A 23,188-nucleotide genomic window follows, 5' to 3' on the forward strand; every position below is an offset into this window, starting at 1 on the left:
TATGCATACCGGGTCCATACCGGGCATTGATATTATCTTTGAAAGATTTGTGCAATGGGAGTGCATGACTTTATGTAAGCTTTTGGACATACGCCATTGCTAAGCACATGCATGTCTGTAGAAGAAAACTACAAAAAAACACAAATGACAAAAATTGCAATTTTTTGCTTCATTTGTGTTTTTGTCATTTGTGTTTTTTGTAGTTTTCTTCTACAGACATGCATGTGCTTAGCAATGGCGTATGTCCAAAAGCTTACATAAAGTCATGCACTCCCATTGCACAAATCTTTCAAAGATAAAATCTAATCCATCATTAAAAAGGGGGTTGACTGTAAAGTCGGTTTACGGACGATAATTTTACGTGATGACGTCATAAGAAAACATTAGTTGAACGTGTAGGTTGTGTGCTGTCGCTGTCTCTCTTCAACTCGGACGCATCGGCCGATGGATTGGAAGAGAGATAGACATCACAATCGCTTGTTCCGCGCTCTCGCTTGCACGCTCGGCTCAGGCGGAACGTGACAATGAGTCATGCTTTTTTTTCGTGCGTGCAGCCGGCGTTCATCGATTTATAAGACGTTATCACGTCAAAAAAACTTTAAAATCAAGGTTTACGTCTCCTTGACAACGAGGTTATTCGAAAAGGTCGACCCAGTGACACAGTGCAGGTAAATTTAGGCAGGAACTATCACAAGGTTTTTTCCTGAAGTGAGAAAACATATGTCAGGGTGGCACGACCGGGATTCGAACGCAGGTTTTCTGCAGCGAGTCCAGTGTCTAGCGCTGTGCCACCTCGCTCCTGTAATTTACCTTAAATTATCTTAGTCCAATATATTCAACAAACTAAATGGCAAAAAGCTATAACTTAAAATAAAGATGCCCCTATTAACGACTGTGGGTTGAATTAAATTAAAATTAATTACTTTTTATGAATGTTTATGAGGTTTGTATTTAAGATTGATGAATATGAGATAATAACTAGTATAAAGACCTTAAGACTGATTACTCTAGGATTAATGATTTGTTATAAATAAATGGGGAACGGATGTGTTGCGGGCAAATTACTATAAAATGAGCCGATTAAAATAAATTCGGTATTAAGTAATTTAGAAAAAAATTGGAATTATAACTTGAAAATGTATGGTTTAAGATGAATGCTACTGCCATGATTCTATCCAAGGGGTATTTCAAGGTAGGAACGCAAAAGCCCACGAACAGTTAGCCGGAAATGCATGGCAAGCCGACAATAATGCCATGCAGATCGGCACACATACTTACCTCCACTTCATGACCACCATGTGCAGCAATGCGATGGAACCTTCCTAAGACACCAGGTGCATTTAGAACAGTAAAGGATGTGTCGAGTCCATTTTATAAAATTATGTATTTCTCTTTATTTGTACCTGTGATACCTATTTATCAACCGTCACTTGAAAAACATTACACATGTTGTTTGCTTAAGATCACTGGCAAACAATGAAGTTGTTTATAAACACGGTTGACAGAACAACATAGGCTAAATCATTGGAACTACTTTTGTGAACTCAAATTTGATACGTTCATGTTACATGACACAGACCTTATCACACACAGGTGTCGTGCAGTCGCTGTTGATACTGTGGTCACGTCTCTTCCAAGGATTATTATCTCTCAGCTATTTGATACACAATCTAATGCTTTTTTTTTTTTTAGCCAATCCTAGGTTGGATACTTATGATAAATTGAAATGGTTTGCTCATGATTAGGTAAATATTTCATTTATTTTTTGTTATTCGCTCAAATTTCTTCTAGTGCGTGTCACGAGGACAGTATCCATTCATTATACTAATTGTAAATCTACTTTGCTACAAACAAAAAAAATTCATTACTTATACACAAAATATCACATTGGAAACCAGTTGCCAAAAAAGAGTTTGTAATACTACAAGAAAATTACTGTAAGTTGTTCAACACATGGTTATTGTTATTTTTGCATATATGAAATATTTTTTCGATATAATACTGAGCATTTCTTACATAAATTGCCGCATAGATTTATATTTTAATTTAGGTTTTATTCAAGCATATTATTTTAACCACCAAAAAATTAATAGAATATTAAATAGCTTGACATTATTTTGTTTTATTGTGCTTAATAATGTGCGCAGTTAATACTGGGAAGCTGTCCAGGGAAGAGTTTACAAATAACTTTAACTATTGGAGTTATTTTGTCGACACAAAGCATAAATCCCCTGGTAAGAATCCGAACTCAGTATTACTGCGAACACTGTTTTGTATTGATACAGTTGTTTTAGTGTAAATGTACAAATTTACTAATAACTGTAGATTTAGATGTATATTTCTGTTCCATTTACTAAAAAGAATGTACATTATAACGAAGGACAACTCTGCTTCAAGCTGCGACACTAGAACGTTCAGATCCGGCTCAGCGTACATTATTTACATGTCAGTAGAAGTATACCTTGAGAAGACATGTGTCTCTTGAGCAGATTTATATATTTCCAAAAATGAAGGGGAATGGCACAGTGGACCAAGTAATCATAAGTGTAACTTCTCTTGTTCCCCGACTTCTTGTTCAACTGAAAATATTATTCGTACGTAATAAAATGAAAATTTTCTACCAGTTGGGGAATAATAGGGGAAGAAATGTTGTTTTATTTTGTTTTACTTCTAGTGTCTCTACTTGTCTTTGTTGTTACTGTTATGCTAATGCGCATGGCGGCCACGTATTCATTTTGTTTTATTAATTCCGTTTTACAAATTGTAATTGGTTTACTATAATTTCGCCTGCTCATCGCTCTGTGGTTGAACTGCAGTCTCGTTGTCTAGTGATCCAGCGAAATGGCGCAGTGGTGTATGTGGTGATCCAAAAACAGGCCTATTATTTGATTTAGAAATTATTTTGTATTTTAATTCCACATGAAAATTATTGTGTGCTGATTTAGTAACAGAATGTCACTAATTAAATGTAACACTGAATTGAATTGCATGTCCCATTAAGTATAAAATTTTCATCCAGAGATTGATTTCTTAGAAATAACCAGAGGCACTCGGAGAACATCAGCAGATGTCTCGCCAGGAATGATCAGGAGCACACAGAGAAAACCAACGGAAGCGTCGCCATGAATTTCCAGAAGAACATGAAGATACATACTAACAAAATATTGGCACGAATAATCAGAAGCACATGGAGAAAACCCACAAAATATTGAGATGAATAATCAGAATCACACGGGAAAAACAAATGTACGTTTTCTAAATCAAAATCAGTGAATCAAAAATAAATAAATAAAAATAAATAAATACAAAAATAAAAGTAAATAAAAAAATTAAAAATTACAAAAAAATAGTTTCTACCAGAATGTGAACTTCTCCTTTTTTCAGCAAAGATAAGAGTTTTAGTACAAGCAAGAATTTGTTTAATTTTTAAATTAATTTTTATTTAATTTTTTATTTGTTAAATTTTTGCCTTATTATTTTTACAAAGATGTTGGAAACCAAGATGGTGACCTCCAGCTGTACAAAAAAAAATATGGCGGCCATGAGATCATCGAAGATGGCGGCCTTTATCAGGCAAAAACAAAATGGCTGACATGATGTCAGAATCGTTAAATTGGCTGTGACATCAGATCCAAGATGGTGGACATGTTATTAGAATTCAAGATGATGGCCATAACAAAAATTGCAACGTTCTAGAATCCAATTAGGCGGCCGTAACGAAAATGGCAACGATGACGTCATACACATCCAAGATGACGTGCATAACGAAAAGTGCAACATTAGTGAGTGGGGCGCTCGATTTAAAGATAGCGGATCCATGATGTCCCGCAAGGTCTGGGTCAAGGTCATCCAAGATGGCCGTCAAGTTTAAGGTCATCCAAGATGGCCGCCGTGACGTCATGGTGGTCGTTCATTGATCCGCACTATGCTCCACACTCCGACTTCAGTCCCAGTAACCCCATTCATATAGGCTACTACTACCGTTGATTCAAACCACTATACTTCTCTAAACTATCTCCATTCATAGACTTAAAAATCGTGTGGCCGTGTCCTAATATAACCATCCCAAATGTATAGTTCTTTTAAAGAATTTCAGCGGTACAGTAACGTAGGGTGAATGTATAACATGCACAAGAGCAATATTTTTTTTTTCTTGTTCGTGATACTAATGAACTTGGAAGTGATGCCGATATTAATGAAATGCATGACACATACTGTACTTTTTTTTTGTAAATGGAACAGAAATAAATCATGTAAAATTACTAATATTTGTAAATTTGCATATTCACATGAAAACACCTGTACCACTACAATATAGTGTTTTTATTAAAGGGAAATTAATGTTGTGTTGTCCTAGTACCTCCAACAGTTAAATATATATTTGTAAACCGTACCCTGAATATTTTTACAGTATTAAATTCACACATTAATAGACATAATAAAACAACGTAAAATCTAATTATTGAATATTTGAATATCTTTTCAATTTTGAAAAACTTATTCTTGAGATAAATATAAAAAAAGTAAAAATTATGCCCCATATTTCGTAAGAAATACTCAGTATTATTTTGAAAAACGTATAATAAACATAACAAAATGTTGTACATAGTTACAATATATTTCTTGTAGTATTAAAAACTATTTCTTGACAACTGGTTTCCAAAGGAATCTTTTGTAAAAGTGCAGTATTATTTATTTTTGTGCATTCCTACATCTGTCCCGACTCGTCAGTTGCACGTGTTCCACTCTTGCGCGAGGGCGGACCTGCAACTGATAAATCCTCCTTGAAGTTCGTATCACTGCCACACGTATTCGTCCCGGAATTTCCCTACAAATGACGAGGGTAATTGTCTCGCCCGCGGGTTCTCAGCCTCGCGGCTCAAACGCTGCTCCCCACAGCCCCTCTGCTGAAACACCCCCCCGGAAAGGGGGTTGAACCAGGGGGGGGGGGATGTCTGCGGGAGTTTTCCCGCCACCTTAGCCGCCATTTGAATGTCGCGCTACGAGACGAAACACATTTCCTCTCTCTAGCAGCTTTGAGGTCGCGGCTGGGGGAACATTAGTGCCCCGCTACCACCACGCAACCCCTTTGTAACCGCCACTTTATTGTCTCTGTGCTCCGGGGGTAAAAGCTCCCAATTAAAGAGCCACCCCCCACCCCACCGCCTCACGCCCCAGGAGCATTCCACCCACTTCCCAACTCCCCCGGGGAACTCGTCTTTGCAGAAGTTCCTGCCGCAGTGGAACTATCTCTCTCGCGGAGACGAAAAAAGGTATGTTCTTTAGATAGTAAAATAAATAAAATTAAGTCCGTTGCAACATTGAAGTGCGACGGTGCCCTGTCTTATCAAGACATTTCATGAAAATTATTTTACAACCTTTAGTCTTCTTGAAGTTATACTTCTTTGGGCGCGTAATGAAAAAATTACGAGTCTGAATTTTTAGGATGCGCGCGCACTAACAACATGCAACTATGCAACAAAATTTTCACATAATGAATAATTGCTACATACAAATAAAAATTATATATGTTCTTTCAAATCTTATACTTCAGTGATTGATATTGAATACTCGTCCATATATGTAGTTATTTAATGTGAAGATAAGTGATAAAAATTGTGTTTATAAAATGTTTCTAGTGTGTTTCATGTGTACTTGTATAAGTGAGGTTAGGTTATACTTCTTTAGACACATTATGTAAAAATTATAATAATGAATTTTTACGATGAGCGCTTAGCATGCAACAAAAATTGACCAGGATGAAAAAAGGCTGCATACAAATTAAATATACTTTAATTTAAAAAAATATATATATTTATTTATTTCGAAAATTAGTTTTAGAATTTTTTTTATAAACTTTGCAAGTATGTTTATATAAGTGAGGTTTATATTCCTGTCTGTATAATTTATTCGCATTATAAGTAATAAATTATTACATTATTACTTTTAAAAGTTATAGATAGTTAATTAGAATAAACAGCATATTTTTGATTAACATTAATAATTAAAATTAATCTATTATTTTATTTAATAAATAATTAATTTAATACTCGTGTTTACATTAATATTGACTACCGAGTATTTATTTATTTGAATGAGTTTACGCTTTACCAACCGTATTTATAATATCACTCTAGTCCTTTTATTATTTAATTTCTATTAATTATTTGCATGTAATATTAAAGTTAATTTATTACCATGCCAAGTAAGTTTAACTTCTAATGCGCCTACGTTACATACACACACCCATATGTGTTTTTTACTGGTAGAAACGGATTTCAGTATGTACTAATTTAAATGGGTCAACAAACAAACGGAATTGTGTTTAGACAAGTGAAGTCAACAATTGTAGTCTTATGTAGGTAACTATTACGTCATCTGTAGTGAATCACATGTGCTACTTAGTTACTTATTTACGAAGTTACGTCATGGAGCCTATTTAGAGCTCTGATAACTAAAGTTTACTTCACCCATAATGTAAAAATATAATTTAAAAGAATGGTTGGTGGAGATAAATTATTTTAGGGCTCGGTCAACCACACCACATCATTTTATTGTCATGTCAATTAACTGAGAGATTTTTCTGTAAACTTATTCCGATGGTTCTTTTTCACAAGATATTATAAACGATATTTCTGAGCGGAAACATGCTGAGCAAGTGATCATTGTTACGGACACTTGCATGAAGTTTTACCGCTATGAGATCATATTTTGCTGAAGCACCTGGCATTGCCCGGGCCAAACCACCCTTGGAAGCTTATGTTCGGAAAAATTCGTTCTCAGTTGATGGCTAAGTGATGCAAGGAACATCACTGCCGAGTTTTATGCATGTAGGATATTTACATGAAATACGGGAAATTTTCATCTTTAACGCCTCCTCTAAATTTTAACGGCGTCGAAGAATGCATAAGTGCCGTTTCCATGGGGACGAAGGAAGCATAAAAAATGCAACATTCGTTGCCATGGAGATTTTCGACCAAAAACGATCTTTTTGATCTGGAAACTCCCCCCCCCCCCCCAACCACCACCACCACGAAAAAACACCCTTAGGAGATGAATTTTAAAAATTAATGAAACGTGCGTTATTGTTTTTCTTTTGAAGTTTTAATCTACAAAATGTGATTACGTAACTATAAAAACTGTCGTTCAAACAGAATTTTCCACCTCTTTTCAACCCTTTATGGATGTAATTAAAAAAAAATCCTTCCTTAGTTCACCCCTAGGGCATTCAAGGAATATTTCCTTCAAATTAAAAATCTCTGGGTCCACGGTTTAGTCTGCGTTGTCTGTGTGCCAATCAGTCATTGTACTGTTTTACAGGTACCGAAAACTGTTGAGAATATTATGGTAATAAATTTACAGGAATAGCCTTTAAATGCAGCCCTGACAAGAAAAATAACCAATATGGAATGTAATACTGAGCGTTAAAATAAAATGGGGACGGATGAAAATAGGATAACACAAGGCCAACGTCCACAGAAATGTCTATCGCGAAAAATTTTGACTCCATGATTCGACTCAAAATCTCAGGCCCCCACGTAAAGTTTAATATCGCATAGCACGAGAAAGGCAAAAGTAGATAAATGTAGGATTATGTGCCACTCAGTTTTTCCCAGTGGTTTAAGGCGACGGAACCAAGATTACGATGGTGTGAAAAAAAAAGAAAGAAAAATCTATACCGACTATGTAATTTGAAAAAAAAAGTCATCCCAGAGTTTGGAATCGAATACACGACCCTTTCACATGAGCGTATAACGCCTCAGAGATCATGATTCCCTATGATCACATAACCCGGGGGAAAAGCATGCGTGACGAAGACTATTTTACGCTTTAGAAGATTATAACGAAATATCATTCTTATATACAATATACTGTCTGTATGTAAAGTCAAGACATAAAATGATGTTTACGATATGCTTGTAAAACATTTTTTATAGAATGTCCTTGTTTCCGCGCGAATTTTGTGTTCCTTTTCAAGTCAACGATTCGCAATTCCGCATGTAAAGGACCTACATGAAAAGCGAACTAAAATGTTTTGATCTGCAAATAACACCTTTGTATCGTAATAAAAGTCTCGTTATCTTACCGCCCTTTGTAAACTTTATCCTCACACTGCTGTTAAGGTTCTTGTTTGCCTTTTGGGATGAGAAAGCACTAACGTGTTTCACCTCGCGTACTTCAACGACGCCGTTCAAGTTACCGCGAGGTGATAAGAAGCTCTGTAATGTTTACTGAAATCGGTGGGACGTTTTACAGCAGCCTTGCAATGTTCACTCCTACATTGTGAAAAAGGTTTTGTGAGATTTAAACACAATGTATGCGTCAGTAATGTCTCCACTGATGATAGCATATTATCACAACGACAGTATTCATGGTTAATTTAAGCTTTATAAAGTAATAACACCAACAAGTGTGTAAAACTACAATAAATGGTACCATTTGGTCAACTTTCCACAGCTGTATGAGTATTTTACTCCGTATGTATGTGCTGGCACAGTTGGGGATACTGTGACAGTTGACTGTCTGTTAATAAATAATACTGCACTCTAGTGGCTAAGAATTAAACTAATATGGCGGCAACAAACTCTAGCAGATGGCATGTGTACGTGACACTGGCGCTAATTTAATAAATTATTGAAAACAAGATGCGGCAGCACTCTCTAGCAGGTAATGTGTGTTAACTAGTGCTCCTGGTAGCATGTATTAAAAAAAAATATGGCGGCTCGGTCTCGAACAGGTGATGACATTTATTATTCCTCAAGCTAAAAAAAATTACAAGTCCGAATGTGTGTTATTTCTTTGTATACCTTATTTAATTCTCGGTCTGTTAAATGTCTCAAAGGAGTCGATCTCTGTAGCGTAGTCGGACGCACGCTGGCATACGGTACGAAGGGTTCTGGGTTCGAGATCTGGGTAAGGCATGGGCGTAAATTTTTAAACGCTTTAATTTGTCACCGATTTGTCAAAGTCAATTAAACTGTTACACTGAAATGTCGAACTATATAAAATAATAAATATAAAAGGGGGAATGGTTGGGTGGTTGGTGATGAAAATCACCAACCAACCAACCAACCAAATATTTAAAAAGAAAAAAGAAAAAAAAGATGGCTGTGTGGTCAAAGGCGTATTTTTAGCAACCCAGAGGTCTATACAGTGATGGTTCGAATCACAGCGCTTCCAATGTATTTTGTATAAAAAATTAAATTTATTGTGCCGTTAAGGACCACAACATTGGTAGGTAATGGAACATTGACCTTATGTGCATGAGACAGAGTGATGCTAGTGCTCTACAGGAAAAAAATACTAAAAACAAAGATGACGGAATCCAATATGGCGGCAGAACAAAAAAAACATAGTGGTGGCCATGACATCATCCAAGATGGCGACCTCCAACAGACGAAACAAGATGGAGACTCTGCAGAATCTAAAAAGTGGTTGACAACAGATATAAGATGGCGGACATGTTATTAGAATTCAAATCAAAGTTAGAGGTCAAGGTCATAGTTTAATGTCAAGGTCAAATGTCAAGCCAATTTCAAGGTTCAAGTTCATGTTGAAGGTCTAGGTAAAGTTCAAGGCCAAGGTGTAAGGTCAAGGTCATATGTCAATTAAAAAGGACAAGTCCAAGGTCTAATTTCATAGTCAAGGCCAAGGTTGTCAAAGTCAAGGTGAAAGTTCAAGGTCAAGGTGAAAGTTCAAGGTCAAGGTGAAAGGTCAAGGTCATCCTAGATGGCCGCCGTGACGTCAGGGTGGTAATACCTCCTCGCTCATGACCCTGAACCTTGCACCAGTACTCGTATCGTACATAATATTAAAAAAAATTGTTTTTTGAAAGGATATATAATTTTTTTTACAGAAATAGGGTATAGCCGAAGTTTGGAGATGTATTTATGATGTCCTAGTATTTACTAAAGAGTCAAAACATGAACCGTTAATTTAAAACTGTGTACCACGCATTTTCATGCTGTCAATCCGTGTTAATTCAAGTTAAAATTTAATTGACTTTTTAGAGTTTTTAAAACCATTAAAAATATATAATGTATATTGATAATACTGTTTGAAAACTAAATTTCCTGGTTATAATATGAATTGAACTAAAATAATGGGTAAAAATACAAACAAACATTCATAAACAACATAATCACCCACCATAAACAGTGTAAGTAATTCTTGGTCATTAATATTTTATTTTAGGGCTATTATTTCAAGGATTTCACTGTATAAGCGTGGAATACAACGTTTTGTTGGAAATCTAGTGGCTAAATTTATAATTAATACAATTTAACTGATATCAATAAAACGTCAGATATTTACTCATAACTAGCTGAGCAAGCGACTTCTTCACATGAACAGACAAATTCTTTCACGTTATTTGGATAGAAAACACTGAAATTAGTATTGTTTTTTTTTAAACTTCTTAAAAATCTACATTTACTCAATTTTTTTGTTATTTATTAAACAACATACAAATAATCATTTGGTATGTTTATAAATTTGAATTTAAAATAAAAATTACAGTTATTATGCTAGGTAACAAAATAATTTTATACATTAAACATAATAGGACCTTTCTCTATGTTACACCAAGTAAAACATATGCTGCTTTTGTTGTTCCAATACTGTAGTATAGTATTTTTATTTAAAAATGGAATAAAATATTAAAAAATAATGTGTTTATTAAAGTAAAGTATATAAAATATTAAATTATAAATCCGCGTTCTATGGCTTTACGGAAATCAATATATATTTCGTTTAAAATTCTATCATAAAATTAGATCTGAACGAGGTATCTTAATAAAATAAAGACTTGATTAATCCTAGTTTTACTTCCAAAAACATACGTGAACTTCAGTTCAAAGGCATCTTCAGTTTTTTTAGATAAATAATTTCATGTCAATTAACATGTGATCCAATGATAGGCACTAACATTTGAAATCCATAGCATGGCCGATAATAACATATCGAATTTTGCAGGTGTCTGCATACAGGTGAAACGATGAATGACAACAAATCACCTACTCACGAATGAGAAACTGTAAAATAAATTAAGGAAAAACGAGTGTAGTGTTATCGAATAAATTACTTGGCCCAGCAAGGAATCGAACACATGAAACTGGACTCATCACGCAGCTGAAACTAACGTACGAGACAAACAGTAGTTGAGTATCATAACTGTAACCGTGTTCCTGGAGTTGGTATCAAACCCACGAAACTTGTCAACAACATTGGCGACTGTAGCGCACCAGCGTTCAATGACATCGGTTCCCTGGGCCATTTTGTTAACTTCTGTCAAGTGCGTGCATGTGCATGAGCAAATTCGGTTTACTGACTAAGAAAAACATGCTCTTGTAGTGTTGAAAAATCGGTAACATCATGGTTGTATACTGTAATTTCAGGCCACATTCGTAGTTAAATTATTGTTAACGATTTAAACCATATCGATGTCTGTTTTTTAACGTAAACATTTTACAATTGGACCACATGTTCTGGAGTAATTAAATATAAATTTTTAATTTGTTATTTAATCATAGGCCGTTAAAACATTAAAAGTGTCATACCTATTTGTATGGTTAAAAAAATTATTTAAGTAAAATATTTAAAAAAAAATATTTGTTGCTATAAAATTACACTGTGGTGCTTAAAGCACGAATGTTGATGCTAAAAAGACAATTAGTTTTTTTTTAAAATTTCATTATTAAATCGCATTCCTAAGTAGTAAATGTCAGTGAATGTTGTTAAACTTGAATATTATTTTGGAACAGTCGGTAAATATTCATTCACATGAAATTTGCGAATGAATAAAGTTTAGTTAGTTTAATTTATAAATTCATTTATTTCAACGTAAAATCAGCACGCCAAAATGCTGTGAGATTTTAAAACATTATGTGTTTTTTTTTTATGTGCTGTGTAAGTAAAAGAGAGCGGTAATGATGATATTGCCGCAATCAATTTCATGCTCGACGATTGATGCTAAAGTAATTATTTATCTACACATATATAGTACCATGAGTAATTATTGAAATGTTTTTATTTGATTTAAAACTGCTCAATAAACTCATTAAAATACAAAATTGCACGCATCAGCACATAATAAATTGTGCAAATAGAATAATGCTGATTTGTTAAAAAAAACTTAGTTTTTAAAATAAGTTAATAATGTCAATTGCTAAGTAATGAACGTTTTCACAGTCACAGTAATCGATTTTCATTTTAGACATCTAATCAAGATAGAAGCCAAAAAAAAACTTAACTTATTTATGTCACGAACCTTAATGGACGGCTCGAACGAGATATATCAAACACCTTAAATTAAAAATCGTCTGAACCACAACGATAAGAAATAACATTGACTTTTGTTTTCTATAGAATAGAAGAAATAACACTGAGGAAACATTATATCTACATCATTCTAAAATCGTATTTTTGTGACTATTATGAAAGCTCTTCTAAATTTAATATGGTTTGCATGTTTAGTCTTCCTGGTTGCAGAATAATTAAGAAAAAAATATTCGAATAATACTTGACGTAAAATCGAAACCCTTAAATAAAATATTGTAAAATTCTTGCAGATTTTCATAAGAAATTTAATTTTCTTTGGCTAGCATAGAACGGGTGGAAAAAGTACGAATTTTGGTTACGTATAAACATTGTTTTCTGGGAAGCGCTGGAATATTTGTTTGAATGAGTTTAATCCTGGTACTACAAGTTACGGGTGAATATTCTCGCTAGAATCACTTTCCCTCCCATTCCACTTGCCTCTTCCCTCTTGCGCGACTAAGTCGCATATGTGGTCCCATTTCTCCCTCCCTTGATCGCACTGCACACGGTATAAGTTGGTAGTTCGTGGTACGGTAAACCTTATTCATTCCAACCCCTTTTATTGCTTTTGCTGTTAATAATTGTTTATATCTATTTTTCTTCACTCGTACGATTATTAAAACAAACAATTAAAAGTAATTTATTATTTAACATTCATGTTCCACATCAGCTTCACTACACTTTACGGCCGTATTCGTGCTAAATTATTATTGTGTTTTGGTTAGAGAGTGTTTGTGTTTAAACATTTTTATAATATATGACATCTGCATAAAAAATTTGTAGGTTATAAATTATGTTTAGGCAATAATTTTTAAGATAATAAATTATATATAATTCAAATACTTTGTCTATAGATATCATATATTATTTTTAAGGGAAGCTGATAATAAAATTATAATATATTTTTTTAATTTTAGAGATGGATTTTTTTTCCCCTTTCCCAATTTTCCTGGAGCAAAAATATCTTACTTATCGACAGAAATATTTTCGGATAAAATTTCGTTCTCATATAATTAATAACTGTTAATGCCTATTTTTCATCCCCAAAGAGTCATAAGCGTTAGGTATCGAATAGTTATCAAGTTAAAACTTTATTAAAGAAAAGACTTGTAAAACCAATTATATATATATATATATATATATATTCAAAAATAAAAATATTCAATAGGAAACTTATTAATTTAACTTGTGTAGCCTATACAGACATTTTAAACAAATTTCTAAAGAGCTCATAGGTCACTCTTGTTCTCAACCTAGCCCTCATTTAACTCATGCATTGATTTACTTAAGTATTTTTATTTTCACGATTTGTATTTTCCATGTAATTATTTTTATAGGGAACCTTTTGCACGATAGTATTGGAAATGTCTACACAGGAACCTAATTTGCACCTGGTAATTTAATTATAATCCAACTGACATTATATTAACGACACGCAACCGACGAGAATGATCTAGCAGAGTGGCTCAGTTGAGAAAGCAGAGGTCCTAAGCGGGGCAAAGCTTACGTGAAGCTACTGGACTGATTAAAACAGAGTTGGCTTCTTGCAACTCGACGTTTGAATGACGGTCTCTGAAAGCATTTAATGCACACTCGTTTAAAAAAAAAACTACCCATATTAGCGTGCAAGGAACGAAGAATATAGTTTGTATGACAAAAATAATTGCATAACTACCTTATTAGGCATAATACGAAAATAATTAAGACATTCAATGCTCGATGCATTAAGTTAAAAACATTCAAAAATTGTTGCTGCAAGGAATACGAGAAAATGTAAAATTGATATTTTTTTAATATTGGCAAACATATGGGTTGTTATGTACATTAAATTCTTAAAATGTTCCAGGAGTTTATAGAAATTTCCAAAATATTTCCAAAACATTTCCAAAGAAATAGCTACTTTTTAATCTACCCACGCCTGTAGGCTGTGCGGAAAGGGATTTTTATTTCTTTATAAAGACGCCAAACACACACATGGCAGGCATGAGTGTTCTTGCAAGTAATATTTACAAGTTTTAGAAGTTTTGCTGATATATCAAGATTATTCTTGTAGAATAATGCTCAAAGAAAGTGAAATTAGTACCCGCAAATTTACGAAGATAACGGTAAATTTACGAAGATCCCTGGTTAATTTGTAACCAGCGTTCATCGTGAAAATTATTGTGAACTTTTTAAAGTATAGCTATCTGTGCACTTGAACTCGTGAGCGATATAGGATTAGCCTGTTAGGGGTCGGCAGACCGTGGCTCTTCTCGAAGAATGTCACAGCTCTACAACTCACTGCGCTGCCAAAACACACAGGAAAAAAAATTGTTGTATGTAAAGTTGGTTTACGGGCGATAGTTTAACATGACAACGTCATAACAAAACATTGATGAAATGGTTGATCCAGAAGAAAAGGAAATATCATATTCGGCCTGAGACTGAGCCGTAATAGGTTTTTGCAACCAAACCATTTAGGCATTAAAAATATTATATTCTTTGAGGAAGAATTTTTTTTAATTTTCTATCTTATGTATGATAAAATCTATCTCTGCATACTTTTATGAATAAAATTGAATCATTTCTATTGAATTATCACTATTTTGTATGGATACAAAGAAGGAGTGAAATGAAATGTAGGTACAATTTAATTAATAAATTTACTTCTATTTGCATTCATTAATTCAAATATATTTAATACTTTTGAAATGTTGCGTGCGCCGTATTTATTTTTACAAGTACAAAAAAAAATCTCACAACTGCCAGGATTCAAGCCGACAACCATCGGATTGAAAGTTAGCGATGCTCACCGCACGGCCACGAGGCCATACTTGAAAAATAATTGTTTCATATGTTATATACATATTTATAAAAATTTTGTTCACGGCAGGGGAATAATATTATTTCGTTTTTATAACACGATTTTATAACTAATACGCATCCCAAGTACACCAGACATATTTATAATGTGTTACAATATTTTTTAAAACATTGTGCAAAAGATCCCGGGTGTAATTTTAATTATTATGTGTAACTGTAAAACACCATTGTTGGTTCAAAACGTATTTGAATATTCAACATTACTTTTAAATAACCGTACCGATTGTGCTGAAAATCGGTGGACGATCGTTAAATTACATATTATTAATAATTCAAACGACAAAAATATGATTGAAAAGTCAAATCGATGGTTGTTCCAATCGAGTGGAAGAGAGATGCCACGCATGCGTACAATGAGCAAACAGGACACATCCGTAGTGGGACATCCGTAGTGGGACACTTTTTCGTGCGTGCAGCCGGCGTTCATCGATTGATTAGACGTCACGTCAAAAAATAAGACGAACAAAATCGAACGGCACAATCACAACGCATGTTACTTGTCAGACTTACGAAATCGACGAAAGGATACCACCGTTCCCAAATGCTTTATTATTCAAATATTTAAGGTTTTCTTGTTTTATCAGAAGAGCTCTAGTAATAACTACCATTTTTTTTTTAGACTTACGTATTTTTAATTACTAAGAAGCCTTTATTTTTAAGACTGTATTTTGAATTTGTGAATAAAATATTTTGATTCTATCTCTTTATTTATCGTCTTAAAATTCCTCGTAGATACAGAGAAAATAGGTACATGTTGCGTATCTCTAAAGTATTGGAGGATCTGTTTACTTAACATTCGGCGCATCCGACTCGGAAGTCTGGCGACCCCTGGCCTAGGTGAAAGCGCAGAGGTGTGGACCTTGAAGTCCCCTCCCCGGGCGCCAGGCCACGTGGTGCGCCGAGTGTACGTATGGGAAGCCTACGATTCACTCGTCCTTCTGGACATACCCGAATACTCACGTTGGCAAGCCTTTTTTTCACAGACGGCAGAGCCAAACCCGAAGTTCCCCGAAGTTCATGCTCGCTTTTTTTTTTTCGTTCTATCTCATTGTATAAACCGGTGTGGCATTAAATTTTGCGGTCGATTAGGGTAGGTCAGCTACATTATAAATACTTTAAAAAATTGTGGATGGTTGGTTGTATTAGGTAAGTATAGCTACAGTACATTAAAAATACTGTAAAATAATTTTATGGTTGCTTAGCAAATAACTTTTTAATATGTAGCGATCCAGGGCTAGGAAACCGTTTACATGATTTCACAGTATCTTTAATGTAGCTATCCTAACCAAATCAACCGTCCACAATGTTTTAAAGTATTTATAATGTAGCTAACGTAACCTAATTGACCATTAGTTATCATGAGTTGTATATTTATTTACAATGAACCAAAAAAAAAACCGAAGATGCACGATCGGTCGTTTGGCTCTCTCTTCTGTTGAAAGAAGGCTTGCCGACGTGAGTATTCGGGTATGTCCGGAAGGACGAGTGAATCGTAGGCTTCCCGTGTAGGTATCTGGACCACTGCGCAGCGGAAACAAAGCCTGCACCGCGCATATGCAGTCCGAGCAAAACGGGGGATGCTATAGGAACGAACTTTGTACAAACATGTTTATTGTCGGACATGTGTTCTTTTTTCGACAATGTGTTGTCCCCTTACCGCCACGACATGTTTAATCTCGGGCGCAATCGGCCTATTCCATGTTTCAATGCACGGAACAACCAAATAACCCGCCTGGTTGTACAGTTTGACGAGGGGTGGATGAAGGGGGGAATGAGGGAAGAACAATTTTTTTTTTTTGAACATCGGCGTTCAAATATTTGACGTTCGCTGGCGCGGGCAAACATTCCACTGTTGCGAGGAGAAATGGGCGACGGGCGGGGAGTGAGTGATGTTCACATTTCAGTCTCGCTGGACACAAAAAAAAAAACCCTGGGGTTCACGGACGAGGATGAACTGGTGAACGAGCTGGCAGAACAAATGTGGCGACACGCAGGCATCAACCGCGCTCTGGACGAATCATTTACCGCCACCTCCTACATGCGCGGACGTTTATTGAGACCCGCGGTCCTTGTTTCCAGATCCGGGGGAATTGGGCAAGCCTCGCAGTTTCAACTGGCTGTTGTGTGCTTGGACCAATGACGCAAACAGATTATTGTGTTCTGCACGCTGACCCATACAATGACTTCAGATTTGCCAATAATGTTTGTGACATACCTATAGCCTGCAAACCACACATTCTAGGGCCTCAAAATCACTGGTGCACGCTTTACGGAGATTCTCTCGTTAAATAACATGAAAAAAATTGGTTGTCTGTAAAGTCGGTTTACGGACGATAGTTTAACGTGACAACGTCATAACAAAACATTGATGAAATGATTGCATACTTTTATGAATAAAATTGAATCATTTTTATTGAATTATCACTATTTTCTATGGATACAAAGAAGGAGTGAAATGAAATTTACAATTTAATTGTAAAATTATTTTTATTTGCACTCATTAATTCAAATATGTTAATTAATTTTAAGGAATAAATTAGTTTAACTAGATATAACTTTTATACATGTTTGCTATTTCTAATTTCTTCAAATCTGTGTTATTCTGTTAAGGATAGGACGAAGATAGGAAAAGTAGGAAACGAATGGGAGTGTTTCAAGGATGATGTGCCTCGAAAAAATGAAATCAATGGTTGTTCCAATCGAGTGGAAGAGAGATAGATGCGGCGCAAGCGTACAATGAGTGTAACGGGACAAAGCGTAACGGGACAATGTGCGTTACAGGACACTTCTTCGTGCGTGCAGCCGGCGTTCATAGATTTATTAGACGTTGTCACGTCAAAAAATAAATGTATTAAGGTAACTTTGTATCAGCGTTATCGGTACCCGTTACAATTCTAGAATCGTCGATACCAGCCTATTTAAACAGCAACGAATGTGTTTGCTTAAAAAAAATGGGTATGCATGCTTGACCACTGCACCCTGCTCATTGTCTGCTGACTTGTGTGACGTCTGAACAAGGTTGCCTGTGATTGGATACTTGTATGACTGAGAGTCTCTCATTGGCGAAGAGTTCTCCACAAAGCCCACGATAACACAGCACCAGCATCGCAAAGTTATAATTATTTGAAGTTTAGAGTATCATGAAGTTGGTCCGCGAATTTTTCCTGTCTCTAGTAATTGGCAGTTCTACTTGCAAAACAGCTGTTCAGTGTTAGAAGCTACAAATACGCGCAAGTAACTGTAGTAGAACTGGTACGGAATATTTGTAGAAAATCAAATCGAAACACATCAATTGGCCCATACTTATTATAGACCCGGAAAATATATTGAGTATACCTACTTGTAGGCTACATTTAAACACCTGTTAATTTGTTTGTACTTATCGTGGGAAATCACTTTTAGTAGCGACTGGAATGCGTGTTTTAAGATTATTCATAGATACCTAAAAAAAAATTGCTTTATTATTTGGGCTACAGTCTAGAATGCAAATGTTTGTACACTTGAACTTCAATAGACTGCAGGCTATTTGACACGCCCAGAAGGAATGTAATTCAATGATAAACATTTAGAACAACCTCTGATATCATGTTTTTGTGACCCAGCGACAGAAGGTTAAATGTCGTCGCAGCCAATGAACGTGTGGCATTGACTTGATTATATGCACACGTTAGTGGAGTCTAGCCTGGCACCAGAAAATAACGCGATTTTGCAGGTTTATGAATACTGATGTTCTAATGGTTTATTGTGGCTTAGAGGTACTAAGGATGTGTCATAAAAACTTCGATCCAATTGCGGAAGCAGAAGCTATAAGTGTTTTGAATTTTTGCTTGTCCTTAAAATAATGCGTGAAGGCATGTATTTTTCGCAAGCTCTATTTAGAAACTAGCTCTGTGGTTGGCGATTGAGTTTCATCAAGTACAAGTCTAATGTCGGTACACCAATCATAGCAAATGCATCCTGAATGGCCAAGAATAATATGGCAATGACTTCTCTTGCGGACGGCCGCTAACTAAAAATAATAAACGTTGGGGTGGGCAGTCTAATGAATGAGCTGTCCAATTTTTTTTTCTGGAGAAATACCTGCTCCCGATTATGTCTAATTGCAGCCAGCCTTTTTGGTTTACATGTCAGTGTATTTGATTCGTTGGTTCAATCTCACCTCGGTGTGTGTGGGTATTTATAACTAACTAGTTTGCAAGCCATCTACTGCTAAGCCACCCGGTAAATATTGCAGTGATGTTAATTATAGACTAAAGATAAGTAAACATCGTAGTTTGTTCATTTATTCATGAGACTGAGATAAAAGAACTAATTTACATTGCCCACAGAGAAAGTACTAGAAAAACATGCAGGTTCATTGACTCCACAGTCCTCTACATACTCGGGTAAATGTCGCCTGTTCATTGGCTGCAGACTGGTGAGACGTCTCAACTGGGAAGCCTGTGGTTCGGTACTATTTTGGTTGAGAGTCTCTCATTAGCTAAGAGTTTTCCCTGTCAACTGTGTGCCAATAGCGGAGGCTGCTTAGAGGTATGCGTATTCGAGTGTTATCTTTTCGCGAAATAAACCCGCGAATTTTTCTGGTTCCTATTAATTAGTTAGCGGATTTCAGTCTAAAATGCATATACACTGTTAGAAATTTCACTAAATTGAAGGACTTTACAAAATATATTGAGGCTCAAATAAAATTATTGTTCCTAATAGTTATAAATAACTGGTCCTCGTATAAATTACAAATGAGTACGACTTGCAAGTCTTGTGTTTTTTTTTAAACATGACAAACAGTCCCAAAAAAGAAAGAAGAGTGTCTTTGTTGTAGGTGTGACCGTTTTAAACGGTTCCTAACACTTCAAGGTGTTTTTGTGAGTTTACTTTAAAATGTAATACATTAAAATGTAGTACAATTATTTGGACATGCGCCATTTAATTTTTGCATGTTTGTCATGAATTGTCATTCAGGAATGTAAAATAGAAAACCCTGGACAATACAGCGTATGGATGGCTCAAATGATAAAACTAAACAGGTATTATGGGCAACACAACGAAGACAGAAGATTCCAGTTCCCGAAACGTCGCAACTGCACTGGCATGTGTCCAAAGAATTGTTTTAAGTTAAAATTCCTTTTGCGTGAATCATTTAAAGAACGTTTTTATGTTTAAAGTAGTTAAACCCCGTTATCGTAATTTTAATTAGCTATATGGATAGAGCCGTTATTATTTCACGACTTAATTTTACTTCAGGATAAACTCGTAGTGCCTATACATACTCAATACATTTTAGAACGCTTATTGTTTTTTAAGAAGGTCACATTCCTTGGTGTGCTACTCTATACTGGGTAACCAATTCCTGACTGAGGGTCGTCAAGGAAGTGTCAAGAGCACTGTGGTCCAATAATTATTAACGTCATAAAGCAGATGTATATGTGCTTCAAGTCTACTTTGTTACCCAACGGATACACGGGAAAAAAACCGTGTCTCTATCTATGAATATTTGGTGCCACGTGTTTTAGGTAAAATCAAGGAGAATAATGTTAACAGTTTACGTATAGTAGAATGGGCAATACTAAAGGTCTTCCTGAAGCCACGATGTGTCAGTTAAGGCACTCAAAACGCCAGCTGTTGGCCGTCGTTCATGATAAAATCTGGGGCAAACATTCCCAGCATATACCTCCCTCTCCCCTTGTCCCTTCCTACCAGGGTGGTAAAACATGATCAAATAGTGCTGGGAGGGGGCCCACCCCGGAACAAACAACGGAACACCCCCCCCCCTCCCTATACCCCTCCTCGTCACTATAATTCCCTCCTCAAATTGTCACGTTTTGCGGGAAACGTCCGCACGGCAAACACGTGACTTCCCCTCCTCGCACGACCGCGCGAAGGGAAAAGCAAACGAAATGCCCGCCGTCCATGGTCAAACAACGCACTCGCTGGTTGCGTTGTGTGAACTAGTGGGTGGAATAAGGTTAGGAAGGGAGGGGGGAGTGCGGTGGAAATCCAGTTACCAGGCGGAGCTGATTGGCCAGTGCCGTGGGTCACAGCCGCGCGTCTGCTTCGTCCGACGCGCAACTCTCGTCTTCAGTTGAGAACCACGACATTTATTTTTTTTATTTTTTTTGGCGAGCATGTTCGCTCGAAGGCTAGGTTTTAAATATTCATGATCCAACAAGGCGCCGCCGTGCGAGGTCAAATTTCTGGGACGTAGGAACGGTTGTGACAAACTGGAAACACAGTTATAACTCGCTCAGAATAGTTGCTTGATGAAGCAATCCCAGGCAGCCATTGCTGGCTTCCACATCTCGCCCCCACACCTTGCTGGGCCAATGAGGACGAGGCTGCTAACAACAGACTGTAGCAACTCGTGGATAACGTGACCTTTAGGAGCGAGTGTCTCCTGCTCGTCATCTACTCACATGACAAATGTCCTCATCCAGGTTTCACGTGGTGTGACGTTTGTTCTGATGCGGGTTTCTCGTTGGCTCACAGTTATCCTTACAATCCGCGGGCCAATCACAAATACAGATCAATGGTGTTTTTTTTTTTTTTGGCCTTTAGCCTAATGAAATACACAGTTTTTCCATCATCTTAGCCTGTATTGCCTGAAATAAAAATCATATCATTTTAAAAATTACGCATTTTTAAAAGTCATTCTTTATTTTGATTTATTACACTACCCTATTAAGAGATTAATTATTAAAATAATTATAAAAATTTAGTTACCTAAATTTTGTAACATTAAATTTTTTACAGCATGATGGATATAGGATTAATGATAATTATGAATATGTGTTTACACAGAGAAAAACCATACACTTAATTTAAGAGAAAATTAATGTTTTAATTTTTTGAAATCAGATGCAGACCTTAATTTTCCTTTAAATTTGAACTTCAAGAGTGCAACATTTGATCTTGAAGTAGTAAAATTATGATTTAATGGGTTGGCTTGGTTAGAGGCATGGAGATAGTTTTTCGAAATCAATTGTAAACAGTAATGTCCCCCTAATTTTGAAAATTAAGTATGCAAAATTTCATCAAGTAGTACAAACAAATTTACGCTCTAAAAGGTGAAAAAAGGGGTGGGGAGTGCTATTTAACCCAACACGTTCTAACAAGTGTGACTTTCCAGGCTGTTTCATGTCTCACACAAGAAAAGTGTGACCAATCCTAGGATTGGTGGTAGCAGAATTAACAAGTTCAAGGAACCAGTTGCAAGAGAGTCACGATTAATTGACGGATTTATTGGGTAGCAGATTAGACTTGAAACGAATATAAGTACATGTGCTTCACATTAATGTTTTGGACTATAGCCTGAGCCAATTGTAAACAAGGGAAATAAATTGTCACCTAGTCAAGGATGTGACCTTAATACCGATTAATAGAGACCTGCAAAATTCTCAGATTCATTCGGTGATAGGCTAGAATTCATACACATATACCTCTTAGATAATTTTGCTATTGGCTTACTGTTCATCTGGACGAATCTCAACCAATTATAAACCCTCAAGCAAAGAAGGATCGAATCACAGACAAACCAGCTGAGACGACTTACAAGTCAACAACCAATGAACTTGCGTTATTTTCCCAGTGTACAGGAGAATGTGCAGTCTATCCTGAAGGCCATCGAAACCGCGAATTTTACAGGTCTCTAACGATTAATATACACTATAAAATGTTTGATTGTATATATTTAAGTTGAGTCTAGCCTGGAGTTAGATAAATCCGCTTAAAAGACAGAACAGTCCCTGGAGATACAATTGATCAGGTTCAAATCCTGGCATGGCCAAACCCGAATTTTCGCCGCTGGGAAAAGTGGTGGACGATGCCGCAAGCCGATGTTTTTTTTCGGAGTTCTCCTGGTATTCCCATCAGTTCATTTTGTCAATGCTCAATCCTCACCTCAACACCTCTCATTGTACCGTATGTCATCGATGTTGACGAGAAGCTAAGCCCTAATAGTAGGTGTATACGTTAGGTATGAGGGCACATGGTTGCGGTTTGGGAGCCTGGAGAC

The sequence above is a fragment of the Bacillus rossius genome, chromosome 10 (assembly GCF_032445375.1).
Source record: "Bacillus rossius redtenbacheri isolate Brsri chromosome 10, Brsri_v3, whole genome shotgun sequence".
NCBI lineage: Eukaryota > Metazoa > Arthropoda > Insecta > Phasmatodea > Bacillidae > Bacillus > Bacillus rossius.